This window comes from Tamandua tetradactyla, chromosome 6, assembly GCF_023851605.1.
Source record: "Tamandua tetradactyla isolate mTamTet1 chromosome 6, mTamTet1.pri, whole genome shotgun sequence".
NCBI lineage: Eukaryota > Metazoa > Chordata > Mammalia > Pilosa > Myrmecophagidae > Tamandua > Tamandua tetradactyla.
Window position 1 is genome coordinate 98,486,666 of NC_135332.1, and position 7,431 is coordinate 98,494,096.

Consider the following 7,431-nt stretch of genomic DNA (forward strand, 5'->3'; position numbering starts at 1 on the left):
TAATAAAATACATATGCTTCTAACAAGAAAATAAGTGAAAGGAATATGTAAATTTATAAAAAACATATCTATAAGTTATACATAATCTATATTTAACTTATATATATGTCTATGTGAAGCATATAAAAATTTTCATAAACATAAATGCAAAATCCCAAATAAAACATTTATAAATGTAATTTAGTGATGGTACCAATAATATGTTGTAAACACATTGAGTAGGCTCCAGGAGCGCAGTTGGGTTCTAAGGTAGAAAAGCCTGCTGAGAATACCACATGACGAGAAGAAATGCCCATAAATCTGCACAAACAGAAAAGACCAAGGGAGACCCAAGTTTTCCAGGCCATCTCCCAGCTGACTACTCACTACTCATTTCCAAAATTCCTCTGGTGAGAAGACATAAGAAAATAGAGGAAACAAAATGAATTTCATATCTTTTAGTGACTGACAAAGGAAGAAGAACATGAATTTTAAGACAACCTGTTGGAGATGAAACCAGACTGCTTGTCGAGTTATCACCTAGTTAGAGAAAGCAAACCGAGCAGCAAGCCCAGAAACTGTATTTGGTGCAGCTTTCTGCATTGTGTCTTTGTGTTTTGAGATCTATAGAATCTGTTAGTCTCCCTCTGTGAATCGTGTATGAATAAAAGATAGTGTTGAAATTACTAGAATTTAGACCTATATTTCATCTGGTTGGCAATCATAGCAGCTCAGGTTATTAGTTGGTAGAAAGTCAGTTCAAATTGCAGGCTTCTCCTTCACACAACCATCTCAAAAGATGGTACAAAATACTCAGTAAAATTCAATGTCCACTAATGTTAAAATAAAACAAACAAAACTTTTAGCAAGCTAGGAATACAAGGGAACTTCTTCAACTTGAGAAGGTGCATCTACCAAATGTCTATAGTAAATAATAAGAAAAGAAATTTAACATAAAAAATAAGCATCAGTTGAATAACAGGGGGAACAAACGTTAAAATAAATTTAGAGTGAAATGCTGGTGATTGGAGAGGGGGCGGGGTGGGGGTATGGTATGTATGAGTTTTTTTCTGTTTTCTTTTTATTTCTTTTTCTGAATAGATGCAAATGTTCCAAGAAATGATCATGATGATGAATATGCAACTATGTGATGATATTGTGAATTACTGATTATATATGTAGAACGGAATGATCAAAAGTTATGAATGCTTGCGTTTGTTTTTTTTTGGTATTTCAAAAAAATTAATTAAAAAATAAGCATCAGAACAGAAGAATTGCCATTATTCACAGATAATATCAACATAGAAAATCCAAGAGAACTGTATACAAATAAGAACATTTAAAAATTGTGCTGGGTTTAAGATTGGTATATACTAATCAACAGCCACCACTAATTTGTAAACTTAATAAATCAAAAGAAAAAAGCCTAAGATACATAGGGATATATGCAAAAACAATGTGAAGAAGAATATAAAACTATTTAAAGATATAAAATTATGCCTAAATATATTGAGAACAATATCATAATCATGAATGTGATAATTTAATAGCATATTAATCTAGATAATCTTGCTATAATTTTAATAAAATACCAATAAATCTCTCCATCCTTTTCCTTTCTTTTTATGGAACTTGACCAGCTGATTCTAGGATTCATGGAAAATATAGAAGAGCAAGAATAGCTAAGACAATATTGGGGAATATCTGGGACCAGCCCTCCTAAATAGTATCATAAAATTTGGTAATTAGATTGTATAATATAGACATAGATTTTAATAAATAGAATGAGATAAAATAAAAGGACAAGAAATAAACCTGCATATTTGGTGGTGTCAGAAATCAGTAGAGGTAGGATAAACTGTTCTACAAGTGGGACAAGTGATTATCAAGATTGTAAAAGACGGATTTGATCTCTACCTAATGTGATACACCTATATAAATGTGAGTTACATTAAACATGTAAACGTGCAAAGCAAAACCTCAGAAGTATTAGAAGAAAATATGTAAACATGTTTACAGTGTTGTAAGGAAAAATGCAAAGATGAAAAAACTTGGCCATGTATTTTTTTTAATTTAAAATCTGACTGTTTTAGTTTGCCAGCTGCCAGAATGCAATGTACCAGAAATGGAATGGCTTTTAAAAGGGGAATTTAATAAGTTGCTAGTGTGCAGTTCTAAGGCCAAGAAAATGTCCCAATTAACAAGTCTATAGAAATGTCCAATCACAGGCATCCAGGGAAAAATACCTTGATTCAAGAAGGCTGATGAAGTTCAGGGTTTCTCTCTCATCTGGAAGAGCACGTGGCAAACACGGCATCATCTGCTGGCTTTCTCTCCTGGCTTCCTGTTTCATGAAGCTCCCCAGGAAGCATTTTCCTTCTTCATTTCCAAAGCTGCTAGTGAACTCTGCCTCATGGTGCCACAGCATTCTCTGCTCTCTCTAAATCTCTTTCATTCTCCAAAATGTTTCCTCTCTTATAGGACTTTAGAAACTAATCAAGGCCCAACCAAATGGGTGGAGACATACCTCCACCTAATCCAGTTTAACAACCACCCTCGATTAAATCACATCTCCAAGGAGATGATCTAATTACAGTTTCAAACATACAATACTGAATAGGGATTAGAAGAAATGGCTGCCTTTACAAAATGGGATTAGGATTAAAACACGGCTTTTCTAGGGTACATACATCATTTCAAACCAGTGCACTGACCAAATTCAAAACTTTTATATAATAAAACACACTCATTTGAATTAAAATATAGGCCTCTGAGAGAACATACTGCTAATTCATACTGATAAAAATATTAATATGCAGATTGTACTTATACAATTCTTATAATTGAAATATTATATCCAGTGAAGAAAGACAAAAACCCCAGTAGGTAAATGATTAAAGGCTGTGAACAGGTAATTCCCAGAAGAAGAAACACAAGTGTAGGCACAAAGAAGGTTTTTAAGTCTTGATTCAGAATTGATGAAACTGCTGAGGCAGAAGGGAAATCTAGAAAGGACAATGAGAGTGATGGCGAAGCATATTAAAGTAACTGGTATTGTCATCTGGATGAGTTAGGGGTGGAAGTGAGACAGTAGAATTGGTTAATGGTTCATTGAAAGAAAATTAAAGATCTTTGTGTGTGGAATGAGCAGAGGGAGTGGGAATGAACAAATGAGCCACTGGATGTTTGGTCCATGGTGAGAGATTCAACTCTTACAGTTTAAGATCTCAGAGGTTTGAGGACTCTTGGGAAAACTAAGCTCAGTGTTTGTCTTTGAAGGCTTAAGGGGACAGGTATAGATGGTTGGGGCTTTATACAGTTTTCTCTTCATCTTTGCCAAACTTGCTTAATGACACTAATTGCTCTTCCACTGTTTTTCATTTCTCTTGTTTTTGAAGAAAAAGACCTCCAGGAAAAAACACTACATTTTCCCCCTCATTCTGTTCTGTATATGGTTAAATGGTTACCCAAGCTTTCGTTTCCCCCAAACACTTTGCAAGCTTGCTCTCAGCTACCAGGACTTAAAATCAATTCTCCTATGATCTCTGAAGGCTTCACATTGAGTATTCAGAGGCTGTAATAATTGATGGGGCTTCAAGTACTTCATTTAAGGTACAGTGCCTGTCTCTGTTCACTGGCTACCATGTGTCGTCTTATTTAGTTATGTATGACCCAACAGCTGACAAGAAATGATATGCTTAGTGGAACTTTAAACAGAGCATGGAAGCTTTTGAAAACACTGTATGTCGTTGACAGCAGCAGAGCTGAAAATTTCTAAGTACTTCAGTACTTAGTTGAAAGGGTACCAGGCTGCAAGTCAGGTCTCTCACTTCCAATCCTGGCTTGTGTCTTGCCAGCTCTGTGACCGTGGACACATCACTTAAATTCCCCGTGCTTTAGAATCTATAAAATGTTCTTAAAGATCCTTTTACAACTCAAAAATAATAGGGTTATTTGAAATGTGTCAGTGCTGTATTTTTAAGAACTTAGGAAATAAATACAAGTTCAATGCACAAGAATATTCACAAACTGCCCAAAGGGAAGTGAAAATCATAAATTTAAAATCAATCATTGCCCTAGAATGATAAAACTTTCTCTGAGCATTCCCAATTTACTTGTTTTTAATTACAGGTGGATATTTTCTGGGTTGGAGCAATGTATTCTGCATGCTGTGGCAGGTTATTTTGGATTCCAGAGTTTTAAAAAGGTACAATGTTTTAAAATGTGAAGCAATTGCTTCTATGCTAACCACATTTCTTTGTGGTATGTTACGTAAGTTAAGGATATTTAATGAGGAATTTCTATTTTTTATCTGCCTTCATTATTTTATATTTATCCTATAGTATTTTTAAGTACTAACATGGGATAATTTTCAAAGCAGAATTTAATTATTCTCTCACTAAAATAATGAAATAAAACAATATATTAAAAGAGAAATGCATTCACTTCTAGAATATAATCTATAGGTATCTAGTTCTTTTAAATAGTGTTTTTTTTTAATAAGAAAGCCTAGTTCCCTCCCCACCCCCTTTTGAGAAAACCAAATGCTAGGCTAATTGATAGGATTTTATGTAATATTATTTAGGTTAATTTCAATTAATCTCTGTTTCAAAAAGCAAGTGGTGATGAGGGAGGCAAATTCTCACAGAGCTGCATAATGTTCAGAGATTATCTGAGTTAGGATGTTTCGTTATACTCTCAGTTATTTTTATGTTAGCTTTCCAAACATGGGAATTCTAAATGGACTTCCTTATCAATGCTCACCAAAGAGAGAATAATGGATGTGCTTTTGGCTCATCTCTTGAATAACAAATTAAGAAGGGAGAAGGATGGTAAAAATGGCTGGATTTCTTAAACTGCTTATTATACTTTCCAGAATCTTACACTTGATCCTGCCTGCATTTTCTATGTTGAGATACGGAAGAACGAACCCTCCAAAGCAAACACCATTTCCACTTATTAGTTTTTGTTTCATCTTAAAAGTGGCTTAGATCACTAGGATTCAACTTAAAAGGGGCTGAGATTGTGGCAAATGTAGACTAGTTTATATTCTCATCATATGCCACAACTTCAAAATATTCACTTTAGTGTCTTCAAAATATACACTTTGCCTTATCCTGCTTGAATATTATAAAACATAAATCAAAATACTTGTTGAACTTACTTCAATAGTATTCCGGAAAAATTTCCAATTTATCTGTAATCAAAATCCACCATGAGTGAGAAACACAACTTTGCATACCCCATAGTGTCTTGATTTGACTCAATGCTCAAGTCATTTGCTGTTTGAGAGAATCTTCCCCTGCAAATGCATTATGCATATTCATATACACCCAAAAGTGAGGAACACAGGAAAATACAATTTTATTTTCCCTGAGAATTACCTTTCAATTATCTTACCTCTAATATCCAAGGAATACACTAGCTCCAGGATTTGGAGAACATGACTCTGAACCTCAGTGTCTTCGATTCAGAGGTCCTCTGCTTTAATTCCAGTCTGCATATTGGAGTCAATGTAAGAAAGCATTCAAACAAAGGATTGATTTAATAGTTAAAATAGCTTTGAGACATTATCATCTTAAGACAAAGGTTCAGGAACATGGAAGAGGAAGCAGTTTGGGTGAAGATGAGTGAGTTATGCTTTTATTGTAATCCCAGTGCACCTTCCTAAGTGTTCACTCACAATTCAGAATTTCAGTTACTTTCTGTGTCCTGGGAATGTGATTTCTAGCCAATAAAAGAACAAACAGTGGGCCTGTTTGTATATGTTGGTCACTCTGAAAACGGTGATATCCTATGTGAACAAAATGTATTGTTACTAATCAAAGCTGAAATACTGATATGACCATGCCCTTTTTAGACTATAGCTTTATATTTCAAGGACTCTATGTGGCTCTTTCATTCAATAATGTAGTTCACACTCCCAGGGAACACAAACAGTAAGCGTATATCACAAGCATTTCTCAAAGAATGTCATTAATTTTGAAACTTGCACATTTATTTTTGCCAATAAAATTTTTGACTCATTTAATCCTTGGCATTCTCCTCCAGGATTTTGGCAGATAATGTTATTTTCTATCAAAAGAAGAGATATTTCCTTTCCCTAATCATGCATATTTTGAAAATCAAAGACTTATTTACCCCCTAATCATTCTCTCTACTAGGATTTCCATCAAATGGGCCAGTGATATGTATTGGCTAATTTAACTCTTTGGTAATCACCTAGAATTTTCAATAAAGCTATAGAAAACCTGGTTTCTTACATATTTTCATTTTTATAAGTTGTGTTGCTTTTGTCTGGCTTCTTTCAAATTTGTCACGATGCCTATATTTTTTATGTAATTCCATTTCATTTGTTGTTTAATTAAAAGGCTCTGAAGTCATGCTTTTCAACTTTAATTTTCTTATTTTAAGTTGCTAAATGTTTCAGTGTGTCCAGAATATGTATTCATAATTGAGTTTTGCTTAACCTTTTTTCTCACAAGAAAATAAAACCCAAGCTTGGTGGTCCAGGGCTGGTGCAGATATCCAACCTCTTTTCAGGTCTCGGCTCCACCACCTTTAAGGTGAAATCCACAATTCTATGCTGTGAAGATGGATGCTGGATTGCAGCCATCATCTGTTTCAAGAAGGAAGAAGAGAAGGGCAAAGCAGTCCAGTTATCTGCTCCCTTTAAAGAGCTTTCCAAGTAGGAATTCCCCTTTTCCCTAGTGGCTTGTGATTGATCTCTTCAGCCAGAACTGTGTCCTATGGTAACCTCACATGCAAGGAAGGTGAGGGGAAGTAAGTATTCAACTAGGTATACTGCCACTCTAAATAACATTAGGGAATATAGGGAAATGATTATTGGTAGGTTGAATTATGTATCCCAGGAAAAAAGTATGTTCTTAATCTTAATCCATTCTTGGGGGGTGTAAACCCATTGTAAATAGAAAGTTTGAAAACGTCATATTTAGTTAAGGTGTGGCCCAACTGGTCAAGGTTGGCCTTAATCCTATTACTGAAAGTTTTATGAAGAGAGAACTGCATAGAGGAGCAGAAGTCAATGGAACCTAGAAGAAAAAGGAATGGACACAAACATGGGCACTGCATGGGACAGAAAAGCCAAGGGCTTGAGCGGACCCTGCAGCCAGCTCCTGAATGCCACACTCTTGAGGAAGAAAACACTGCCTGCTGAGGCCTTGCCTTTGGGCTTCTAGTGTCAATGCTGAGTTAATTAATTCCTGCTGTTAAGCCTACCCATTGTTTGGTATTAGTTTTAATGGCTAGGAAAAAAATAGGCAAAGAGCAGCCTTAGACATGTCCAGAAGCACTCCATAAATTTAGAATTAGCAATCAATAGATTACATCAGTGGCTGCATCCCCATGTATCTTTTATCTATTAGAATAAAGAAGATCTAAGTAAATAGAGGGTGGTGGTCACTGTATCACAGCCATATAATATCCCCCTTG